This window comes from Montipora foliosa, chromosome 6 (assembly GCF_036669935.1).
Source record: "Montipora foliosa isolate CH-2021 chromosome 6, ASM3666993v2, whole genome shotgun sequence".
In the NCBI taxonomy this organism is placed as follows: domain Eukaryota; kingdom Metazoa; phylum Cnidaria; class Anthozoa; order Scleractinia; family Acroporidae; genus Montipora; species Montipora foliosa.
The window spans coordinates 52,535,379-52,547,924 of record NC_090874.1 but is presented as its reverse complement, the minus strand read 5'-3'; positions in this window follow the sequence as shown (position 1 = coordinate 52,547,924).

Below are 12,546 nucleotides of genomic sequence, written 5' to 3'. Positions count from 1 at the left end.
TTTCTGCCCGTAATTTTTATCATCAAATCCATTACATTTTCATGTTTGATAAACAACTGAAGCTTGAATAACTGCATGTTTTAAGGCAATTTTACTTCTTAACTGTAGTGCTTTTGGCTAAGTACTCTTCATTGAAATCGCAAATTCAGCTTCATTTATTTGTATATCTTCAGTTGGTGGAGACTAATTTTAAGCAAACCTGATCCTCAGGTCGAGTTATACAAGAAAATCAAGATCCTTAAGTTTAAAATAAAGCGCACACTTAGTCTAGCTTAAACCACAAAAGTTATTCCTCCGTTGTCGTTTCCTGAGCTCTTAATTTCCTGGGAAACGGCTTCCTTAGACACATTTCCCGATGAAAGAGTGGATAAACTTTGTCCTAAAGCAATGCTAAGTTTCGACTTCCTACTGTCCTCGGAATTATGGCGCAATATCAGACCACTCGTTCTGCTCTAGTATTACACTCTTTATTCTACTCTTTATTCTACGTCCTCAATTTGTGCCTCAGTACTAAATACAATTGGCACGATTCCCTACCAAAAAACATTTAACTTAAAATGTAACTGGGTTGTGGATGGGCCTGTTGCGCGGGATTGAGTTAATCTTCTTCTTGGAATCACGAATTCAACTTATGATTATCTTCTCCATAGTCACGTTTTGTTTATCTTTATTCGAGCCAGATTAATTTTAAGCAAAGCTAAACCTCGGTTCCAGTTCTATTAATAACGAAGAACTTGAAGATTAAAATAAAGGGCAGAGCATCGAAAGGGAAAGCCCTTTCTCTCTTTTATTCTCGTAAGATCTTAACTGCCTGGAAATCGGCTTCATAGCGAGAATATCGCGATCCAAAGTCAATAGGTGAGAATCCAAGACAAGGTTTGTAAGGCCGTTCGTATCAGAAGAGATGCCCTGCTCATATTCTTCTCTCAGAACTGGTTTGATATTATTGAGGTTTGGAAATCCCACTGGAAAAATTCCTTTGTGCATGAATTGGACAATCCCTCTAGTGGCAGTTTCAGTACGAAGCTCTTCGAGGAGACTTGTCCTTCCTTCCTCGTCTAAACATTCACAGCCAGTGATAACAAGCGCGGATATTTTGGGAATTTCATCTTCATACAGTTGACAAATGGCATTGAAAATTTCAATTTCTCCTTGCTCGTACACACCATACCGGAACGTAAAGAGAATAAGATTAATTCCTTCCAGAACGTTTTTGCAATACTCATCAATTTCTCCCAGAATGATTCCTTTATCGATCATGCTGCTATAAGGACCAAGAGTGTCGACAATCTTGATGCTATAGTGAACGTCCTCGTGTGTTTTTTCTTCAGGCATCAATTTACGATGTCCTCTTGTGACACTCGTCATAGCAGAATCAACTTTAAAGCGTTCTTCACCCAAAAGTTTGTTGGCGATAGTTTTCTTCCCTGTTCCCGTTCGTCCCAGGATAACAATGTTTCTTTTCTGTCGAGCTTCCATGTCGCAGCAACGACGTACCGTTTTCTTTTCGTCTTTCTAAGATAACAAGATGGAGGTTCAAGAAGGTGTATTATGTTATTTTCCTATTACTGATTTTCGTCACGTTTGATCGACAAACCAGTAAGCAAAACCGGTTTTTTCACATAAATTGATGGTGGGGCTGACTGATTTTACAACTTCGGGTTGTCTTTCTATTTTACTGACCAGCTATGGCCGAAATGCAAGCCGTTGTTGTACTGGGCAAGACTGGTGCAGGGAAATCTACTCTGGCAAACAAATTTTCGACATTCCGCTAGAGAGTTCTTGGCTTAAGAACGTTCGCGCTAATTGTTTGTGCGCAACGTTTACTGCGCAGGTAACGCGACTGTAATATGTCATGCATTAGTTAAGATCTTATCACCATCTTATGGCAACAAAAACGCCGAGGAAAAGTGTCCAGGTCGCCAAAAGAATGGCACATTTATTTCCAATTCATCTTGAATAGTTAATGAGAAAGGACCGGGAGGCTTGAAAAGGTCGCTAATCGAGTAGTGGTTGAAAGTTTTGAAAACTTGAAGAAGATTAGTTTTTGTCAGCGACGTTGCGTAAATTTAATGAGTTTGGTTTTTTAAAATGTTTTTATTACGTGACAAACTTCTTAGTTCAAAGTGAATGCATGTTTTTGAAGTTCTTTTCCTTTACTTTCAAGAAAATAGAGCAAAATTATCTTCTCTTCCTAATCCACTTGAATAGTGCGGACCTATGAGGAAACAGCCAGAGATTATATTTAACAAAAACCACACTTCAGAGGATGAGAAAGACGGCAATGGAGAGATATGATTCAAAACACCAACCAAATAAAGATTACGCTTGTTTGAAACTTAGTTTTTTTACAAAAACCTTTCATCGATCAATCCTGTCTTGGGTTCCAGTCCTTCCCCGACAGGTCACGCAAAATCGTGACAAACTAAATTTTCCAAGAGCTTCGCAACATCAAATCGAGTTTACTCGTTTATATCACAGGTGACCCCTATTTTTTAAGACACGAATCACTTGCTCTTCTTACAATCTACAAAATATGATGAAATGGAAAAAATCGCAATGTCAGAAGTTATCCTTTTTTAAAACTTTTCTTTCCTTTTGTCCTGAGTTACGGAAGTAGTTACAACGGGTAGCGCTCGCCAAGGTTTAACTCTACTGTTTACGACATCCCCAGCGGCATTTAATTATCTACAAAAACCCACTCCTATATTTCTTTGCACAGAAACCTTCACTCTAACATATTATTTTTATGATTTTTGACGGATGAGGAGATGAGGCAACATCCCGTTATGATGACCTATCTATCGAAAATACGGCATTTTTCCCCTGCCTTTTTCTCCGAAACAATGTAGGTGACCCCCCAATTTTTCTTCATTTTTGGAATAAGTAATTTATGACCTAACTTCAGGCGAGAAATGAAACAAATTTCAATGTGGGAAGATTTTCGCGCGAACGTCCTTAAGGTGTGATGGTTCCCTCGTTTGCATCGTCGATCGGTGTTTCATTCATTCTCTCCCTTGATTTAAACACAGTGTCGGTCCATAAAAGGGTGTTTTTCAATAATCCACGAATCGCAATTTCAGATTACATGCACATAATCTACAGCTATCGCTCGCGGATTTACTTGACAGTCTTCCTCATTTTACATGCTGCTTTGGTGTATCTACCTTTTCCATGCTTTCCGTTTCTGTGAATGCTGCTATTCAGTTTTGCGCCCAAATATTGACACTTGCAACACACAACTTGGTTTTGCATTACAGCTTTACTCTGATTGACAGTTCGTAATTGGATTCAAAGTGGGCGGCATTCCAAAAACTTTCCGCCTGCCCGTTTTCGGGCAGGCGGTATTTCACAGCGCCCCTCCCCACTCTCCGCGCGGCTTATGCTTTATACGCTAACAATACCGACAGCTTCTCAGGCTATCTTTCCCCACTCTGGCAAACCCAGGCTAGTGTGTCCTTTCAAGATTTTTTCACCTAGGTAAAATAAATCTCGAGAAGAATTTACCTCGGACAACTTTGCACTAGGCAAATCTGTTTTAGCTTGGTAAAAGGCTGCAGTGTTATTGACTGTTTTCACAGTGGAGACGGATATTCCGTCTGATACATTCAACGTTTGGGTGTGAATTCGAGACGGAAGCACAGTTCAAATTTCCATCGTCAGATTCACATTAGAAGGATAGTACATATTCTATATGCTTGGAGGATCTTCCATAAACTTTCTCGATGTATACTATCAAATGCTTTCTGATTATCAAAGTTAATGCAAAGAGATGATTCCTGTGGAGAGACTGTTCCAGAATATTGCGTAAAGGAAAAATCTGGTCCGTACAACCTCTTCCTCTTCTGAACCCTACTTGTTCTTCTCTGAGTGCTGTATCAATAGCCTTTTTCAATGCGCTTAAGTAGTATCCTGCACAGAAAGTAGGGTAATTCCCCTCCAATTATGACAGTTGCAGAGATCACCTTTCTTTCGGAGTTTGAATATAAGACCTTTACTCCAGTCTGTAGGAACAACTTCTTGTTCCCAGATCTTGCCGAAGAGGTGGGTCAATAACCTGGATGATATAACTATATCCGCTTTCAGCAGTTCAGCTTGAACTGAATCAATTCCAGGAGCTTTTCCATTTTTCATGGCTTTAATTGCCGAGCGAACCTCTGCTATGCCTGAGGGGCTGGTGCCTATATCAAGGTATGATACATGCGCCTCTTGGCATTCTGATACACGAAGAGCCCTATGGTCCAAGGGAGATTGAGTTTTATGGTCTTTTTACACGAATCCACTTCGTACGTGTCAGCGTCAATGGACACGAGTCCGAGAAAGTAAGGTTCGTTCACCAGTTGAGAGGCTTTTTGCTCGGAGCAATACTCGACGTTACGGTGCCGTTCTTGATTGGTGATGGTTTTTCCCTAGCTGGAATTCTCGACCAATTTCATGGTGTCGGCAATGATGGCTTGGTCAGGATAACGATCCCGTCGGGCATCGGAGACAGCGTTTCCAAACAATTCGAAGCAACGTTTTGGTGTATACTCCACCACTTGATAGATCTTAGGGACTTCCAAATCATCCGCCAAGTACCATTTGAGGAGCGGGGTGGCTAGCATGATTTTGGTAGCGAAGAAACTCCCGATCAGACTACGTCGAGGCTTGGGCATGATGTTGTTGTCCTCGGCGAACGCCTTCATGAAGGGACCAATATTCTCACGGGAAATCTTTGTGTTCTTAAAAATGAGCGGCATCTCGCTGAAATGTGCCTTAGAGGGTCCAGCACGTGAATGTCACACTCCACGATCCCGAACAACGTGTCGTTCTCGGCCTCCGTCAGGGTGAGCTTACAATCCAGGGGTCGACCAAACCGCGAGCGAAGAAACTCACGGATCTCGGGGTGGTTCCGTTTCATGGCCGCCCACTGACATCCCACATCTCCACCAGATACCCCTCTCCCAGCACTTTTTGGACGTAGGTTGAGATAGCCTCCTTCGTCTTGCGCAATCGAAAACACGTACGACAACCGTGCCAATAACACCCGTGGTACTGATACACCGTCTGATGCTCCCGATCGTAACTGTCGCGTCCACAGGTAATCTACGACGTCCCACTCGTTTCTCACTCCCATTGGCCTCGTGTTGTAGCTAGAGCCCTCGCGAAAAGTTCAACCACTCCAGGGGGCCGTTTCTCGAAAGTCCCGAAACTTTACGGGCCATTTTCGGGTGTCACAATTCCTTTTGTAACTCAAGAACGGGAGAGCATTTAATTCGTCAAACTTCACAGTTAATTTTCTTTTTGGTACCTTGAAAGCATGTTAAAAGATCGGCTTTCAGAAACAAGCGATTGGCAATTTCACAGATGGCTTTTCGGGCCCGAAAAGTTTTCGGGACTTTCGAGAAACGGGCCCCTGGGCTCCTTCGGAGATGTGTTTGTATTCTTTGCGAAACCCTTTCTCAGCACGCCGACGAGCATAGTGTCCGGTGGGCATCTCCTGCATTATACTCCACAAATAGAGAGCATTAGCGTCGTAGCCCACGACCCCTTGACATAGCTTGGGGTCTCGTCCAACCGCCTCCATCTCCACCTGACGAATCTTGGTCTTTCCCTTCTCGTGGTAGCGGTGAAAAATAATGCTTTGGCCGCCCACCATATTATCCCGTAAAGCATAATACAGGCCTTTGTCCTTTTCACGGAACAGAGTGAAAAAGGTGTCAGGTGGTAGCGTTGCAAACAGGTAGATGAAGGTGACTCCGGGAATGGAGACACCTTGTTTGAGCATGTCGATGTTCTTTTCTTTCCAGAAATAACTCATCTTCTGGATGGCTTCGCAAAACGGTTCCACGTCCAGGTTGTTGTACCATTCGAGAAAATCCCGCATGGTTTGCATGTTGTGTTCTTGTCACACCCGTTGGCAGTACGCATAGTCTTCCTCGGAGATGTTTTCGTTGCGCAAAGTGGAATGGAACGCTTCGGGAGGTGGTAAACACGTCTGTTCCAACTTGTCTAAAGAATGAAACCACTCGTACGGGAAGAAACCTTTGGTCTTCGTGCACCCGTAGGCTTTCAAGAATTTAGAGTAACTGAAGCCCGGTGCTAAGAAACTGAGGATGTCCAAGAAACGCAGACGCTGCGAGGAGAGGCACATGAAGGTGTTGGTTTTCTTGATGGTGAACTTAAGATCATCCATCAGAATGGGCATCAGTAACGCTGTCAAGGCATTGATGTCATATTTGCCAGAGTTAAACCCGACGACAGGAAGCTGGGCCAAATGTCCCTCCAGTCTGGCTTTCAGTTTGAACAGGGGAGGCAAGGGTTTTTTCTTGGGAGGAGTCTCCTCGTCGTCATCGTCCTCCTCCTCTGTCTCCTCTTCCTCTTCCTCCTCTTGTTCCTCCAGCTTTTGCTCGACGGATTCGAAAAGCACCTCCATCTCGGGATCTTCCGTAAGATTAGCCTCAGCCGCTGCACAGATGCTCTCAAGGTGCTCCGCCATCTCAGCTACCAACTCGTGGAGATTGCCGTTACTGATATTACATACGGGCTCCGTAAACTCGGGGACGTTTCAACAAATACTGACACTGGCGGGTGCATGTTTTTGTGTCCACTCTAATTTATCGGTATTGTTTAAGTCTTGTTGAGATACAAGCATGACCTCAATGTCGTACGTCGCCCAATAAGGATAGTATTTCAGACGTTCGGGCACCTCAATCCCTTGTTCTTCCAACTGTTCAAAGAGAGATGGAGTAGGTCGGTAGACACCTTCAGGGAACCTGTGGACGACGGTCCCCTCACAGGTCTTTTCGTGTCGATTTAACTGGAAGCCCGTCTTCCAAAATTTCCCTCAGCGAGCACATTGGTACGAGTGGGAGTACTCGCTTATGTCATAAATGTACGAAAAATGATTCTCGTACAATTTCAAGTAGACTGTACCCTCGTACTGACCAAGGGAGCGATAAATGAGCTTCGCTGTGTGCTCGTGCTCCTCATCCTCCGCCTCTTCATCCTGATCCACTTGTACGGGTCCCAACGCATATACAAAAATGTTCTTTTTGAACAAGCGTTCGAGATCGGATACGTCGTCCAGTTGTACTCCTTTAAACGTTTGGAGGTTTTGATCGGTCAGATGGGAGGCACGATACGTTTCAAAAGTGTCCTTGGCCGCCTTTTCCAGATTTTGGAGGGTACACCCGTTGCTGAGGGCCAGTACCCGGAAGATACACAAGTTGATGTCCTGGTATAACGTGCCATGACGATTCCGAACCAAGCCTTGGAGTCTCCAGTTATATTTCAAATAGGGCGGGAGTTCTCGACCGCAACCGATGGGATGTCCGCGCAGCTTGTTGACCACCCACTTGCTATTGTCGCGTTGCTGTCGCGCCAACTCCTAGACATCCAGGTTGTTCAGTGCCTCGCGTACTTGCTGCAGATCTGCTTCTCGTGCGATGACAAAGGGTTCAGGAAAGGCCAGATCCCTCAAGTCCCCAGTCTCTTGGTTCCGCAAAAGAAAACCAAAGGACAAGTTCAACTTAAAAACAGTTCGCTGATCCCGAAAGATATCATTCAAATGGGTCGCCATCGTCGCTGGTTGCAGATCGCGCAAACGAAAGTTGTACCAATCGTGAAGACGGTTGTTGCGACGAAAATGTGTGCGGATTTGTGCCCATTTTTGTTGGTAGATGGGAAGGTTCTGCCTCTGCCTCTGGGAGGGATGTATACTGTATGAGATCCGCCATAGTTCGCCAGTTAGGTGGATTGTCCACAGGGGCTGCTGCTGCTGCACCACCACCGCTCTGTATGGGAGCCGCACGTTGTTTCGCGGTCTGCTGACGCGTGAGATTGTTCAAACGAGCAAAGGTTCGCCCACACTGATCACACTCGAACGGTTTGGGATTATCACTCCGTCGGTAGGCCGTCAGCGCACGGGTGCCAAGAAACTGTTCACCGCAAGTAGTACACCGCTTAGGCTGGTGGATCTGCACCCTGTGTCGTTCTAGACTGATGGCTTGCTCGAACGTACGGCCACATTCCGGACACTCGTGACTTTCAAAACGCTGCTTGGCGGGTGGTGTATCGTCGTCAGACTGGTCTTGTCGGCGCTTTCGACAGTTCTGGACGAGTCGATGGAAGTTGTCTTGACGATTGAACGTTCGTCCACACTGAGGACAACTCCACGAAAGGTCGGCGTGAACCGTGGTCTGGTGTCGGACGGGGTTGCGTTGGTTGGTGAACCCTTCCTGGCAGACGCCACACAAAAGGGAGCTAAGTCCGCTTGGTCCTGGCTGCTGCTGGTCCATCGTAACTCAAATGAAGAGAGCCGCTCGCTCCGTTTTAAAGGTCAGGCTTAGCGGGGGGTAGAAAATCACTGATCTGGGGTGACCATTCCAGCACGTGAACAAGAAGCTGCTCATTCGTTAGCCTGCACGCAGGCGGTTGGATGGTCGTAATGAGGTCGCCATCTTGGATTCGCGCGGCTAGGTCTGGGCCGCGTTGAGGGTCGACAAAGCGAGCGAGGGGAGGGGGGCGGGGAGAGGAAAGAGAAAAACCGCCTGCCCGAAAACCAGCCCCCCTTGAGTAGCACAATTTCGTGGCGTCCGCCGGTGGACGCTGTCTTCTTCAGAGATCACGGGTATTTATGGCCTGATGTCTAAGGTAAAAAGACCAGATTAGAGAGGGGTAAGGGGGGGGGGGGGGGGGGTATCCCCAAAACTTAGCCTGACTTCTAAGGTCACAAGACCGGATGTGGGATAGGGGGTAAACCCAAAATTTATAGTTCCTCTGTAGGGATAGGGGTATTCCCATGTCACGACCTTAGTGGTCTGATACGTTCTAAAGGCCAGAGAGAGTGGTTTGGAGTTAAATACGTTGTGGAAGAAGATTTTGATAAATAAAGACCAGAGACATGGAAATCAAGAACTTTGTTTTTTAATGTTCGTAACAACAACGTGAGTCAGCCATTAAAAGTCTTTTACAATTTGAGTTTTTGTTTGGCTTGCATGATTCTCTTAACGATGGCTTCGGTCCAGGTTTTCTTGCCGGGGAGATTGCTGATGGCCTTCACCATTTTCGCATCCGCTTTCCATTTGTCTTGTTAATTCTTGACCTGGGAATAATCGATGTCGTGTTGTTTGGCGATCTTGTCCAGCCGATTGATGCCCGGATCGCCACGCTTGAGTCTCTTTTTCAAATGCATGCCGGGTCCCATGTACTGGTACCCCGACACAAATGCAATCATACAATCTGGATGGATAAGGCGAAGGAAGTCAGAAGAGGGTCGCAACGTATTGCACAGTAGCGCAAACAACCTTGTTTGTAAAAATAAAAAATCGTTCAGTTGTCATCATTTTCTTCTTCTTCATCTTGCGTTGGGATGGGACGCGGTTGGAACATCCTGTTCAATAAAAATTTCCTTCTCCAGAGCTGCGTCTGTAGCCTCTTCAACTTCCATTGAATCCTCCTCCATGAAACGATGTCGGGTTTTCATAATGTGTTTATGCACGGGGTCATGCTTTAGATGTTCAAACCAGTGGAGATGGTGCAAGTACAGCCCTCGCAACTTTCTTCTGTAAACGGGTAACAGGGCATTAAAAGCTTTGGCCTCAGCTGTCGTTTCAGAGACCCCCTCCTTCAAAAACTTGTTGACTTTTTTGTCATAGGTTGAACTCAGTGACTCTTCCACCTCTTGGCGCAGTTTCCCAGGGATCTTGGTCATCCATTTCCCTGTCAACTAACGTCTTCATTCTCACACTCGATGACCATGTCCGAATCCGAGTCTTTTTTCTACTCTTCATCTTGGTTTTGTTCATCTTCTTCACTTCTCTCTTCTGAGGCAGCATAGGGTGGTACTTCCTCAAATATGTCCCCCATGGTTGTGTCTCCCACAGGCTCCTGGTCTACGCCTTTTTAACAACCTCGCCTCTAGTGACGGTCTCTGTTATAAGCCCGACTAAACGTTTTGTGGCAGTAGCGGCAGAGATGTGCCATACACTCACCCAAAGGGATTGCTCCAAATGAGCATCCTAAGTTTGACGTCTGCTTTTATACTCATTGTGAGTCACGGAGCGGGTGACTCAAAATGAGTAACTGTGAGTTACTCACCAGCCCTTGGAGTAACTCCCCAAAAATGCTCATTGTGAGTCCCGGGGTGAATGACTCAGAATAAGAAACCATGAGTTACTCATCAGCCCTTGGAGTAACCCCCCCAAAATACTCATTGTGAGTCCAGGGATGAATGACTCAGAATAAGTAACCATGAGTTACTCATCAGGCCTTGGATTTACTCCCTAAAAATACTCATTGCGAGTCACGGGGCGAGTGACTCAAAATAGGTAACCATGAGTTACTCATCAGCCCTTGGAGTTACTCCCCTAAAATGAGTAGGGAGCACGCTAACTCCGAGCAACTCATGAGTAACATGACTAACCGAGGAACTAATGAGCAAATGAGCAACTGAGGAGTAACCCCGAGCAACCCTGAGTAATTCAAATTTAGGGAGTGACTCCGAGCAACTCATGAATAAAATGAGCAACTCATGAGTAAACGAGCAACTCGTGAGCCAATGAGCAACCGAGGAGTAACTCCAAGCAACCCTGAGTAACTCAAATTGAGGAAGTCACTCCGAGCAACCCTGAGTAACTCGAATTGAGGGAGTAACTGCAAGTACCCCTCAGTAAACCTGTTCCACGCTCCAAACGTTTCCGGACATTTCCAACGGATGAGGCGGTCGTTTATACGGCAGCGATCGTCTTAAATCACATACGGGGAAATCGAGCTCGGACGAAGACCCGAAAGGAGGACGAGAGCGAGCAACGTATCGAAAACATTCTGAGGGAGATTTGGGTTCGCCCTGGGTAAATATTGACCCACAATATGCAAATGAGGAGGGCGAAATGAGTGGTTTCACCCCTTGGGCCGCGGAGTCCTGGTGACGAGTGGCGGGCATTTCAAGATGGGGCCCGATCATGTCCAATGGGGCTGCAAATTTATCATTTTTTTACCACAAGTTATAGAAGTTGAGACTTTTATGATATATATATATATATATATATATATATATATTGCATTCAAGTCTCGTTTTAAGTGTGGTCTTGTACAAATCTCCGCGCTGGGATGCGTGCTCGCTCCGTCTATTGAACACAAGAATGACATTAGCGCTCTGGATCCTCTCATTGACTCGCCACATCCAAATCAGCGTTAAACATAATAAACTAGGGTGCATGTGCAGGGCGCCATCTTCTTGTATAGCTCTTGTAAATAGTCATTAAAATCTGTTTTGGTTGGATTTTCCGAGGGGGTCTGGGAACTTTTCTTCCTTATTGGGGAGAGGAGCCCCAGTGAGGTCTGGGACCTAAAAAACGCCTAAGGAAACGCCTTCAACGCCTAAAACGGGTTCCTCCGTTTAAACGTCTACAAAAACGGGTCGCACGTATCGCTCACGACCATGCCCCTGAAAAATTCCCACGGTCTGTCAATCAAATCTCCTCTCGATTAATCAGGAGGCAGCTGGATAATTATTCAAAGTATTAGACATTTGATAATCCTAATAACCTACCTCTGTACTTCGAACCAATCAGAAGCCTCCGTTGGAACGCGTCCTTAGCAACGCCCTTAGCAACGCTCCTCAGCTCCTCAAATTCCTTGCTCAAAAAAGGAGCGCGAATCATACATGATATACTACTGCCGTGGGAACTGAAGATGTTAAATTCACGACAATTAACATGTACAAGTACAAGGAAGGATTACGTTTTTACAATCGTTGGCCTATAGAGTGTAATGTGAAGTGTTACGTTTCTACCCCATATGAACTATGTGAGTGTTAGCCCTACTGATGGAAATGGGCCCACACAAGGAGAGAGAAAACTCTGAGCAGGGTGGGAATTTAACCCACGACCTTCGGGTTAGATCACCGCTGCTCTACCGACTGAACTACAAGGTCAGACGGGAGCAGACCGGGGGAATTGAAGATGTTAAATTTACAGCAATGAACATGTACAAGTACAAGGAAGGATCACGTATTCGTTTAAAAGCTTTTTTCGTATTTATTTAAAACATCATGAATTAAATGTTTAGGTACTGCTTTGAACTTTGTATTCTATTTTTGCCTGTGAGCTTCATAATCATGGTAGTAACTGTTACTGTTAATAGCTTGACTGAAATGGATTTCTTGTAGTTTCCAGCACATCTCTGATTTGCTGAAATATTCTTTTACAGAAGCAGGATGTTATAACCTTTTTAGTTTTTGCAGTTGCTGAAATGTAATGATCTGTACATAAATTAATACCCATTGATTGAAGCTGAATGTGAAACTGTGCTACTTGTTTGTATGTTGATTACAGGACCTAATTACTTCAGAAAACTGACCAGTGAATTGACTGAATGTAGTCCAACACTAGGAAGAATCACAGCTGTTCACTGGATATATGGGACAGGACAGGAATTGCGTGAAAAGTCATTTCATTCCCATATCAGATGCAGCATACATGCCGGGCATACATGTACCTAGACAATAATGTGGAGATTGTATGGAAGTTTACCATATCATTCCCATATCATATGGGCCAGCAT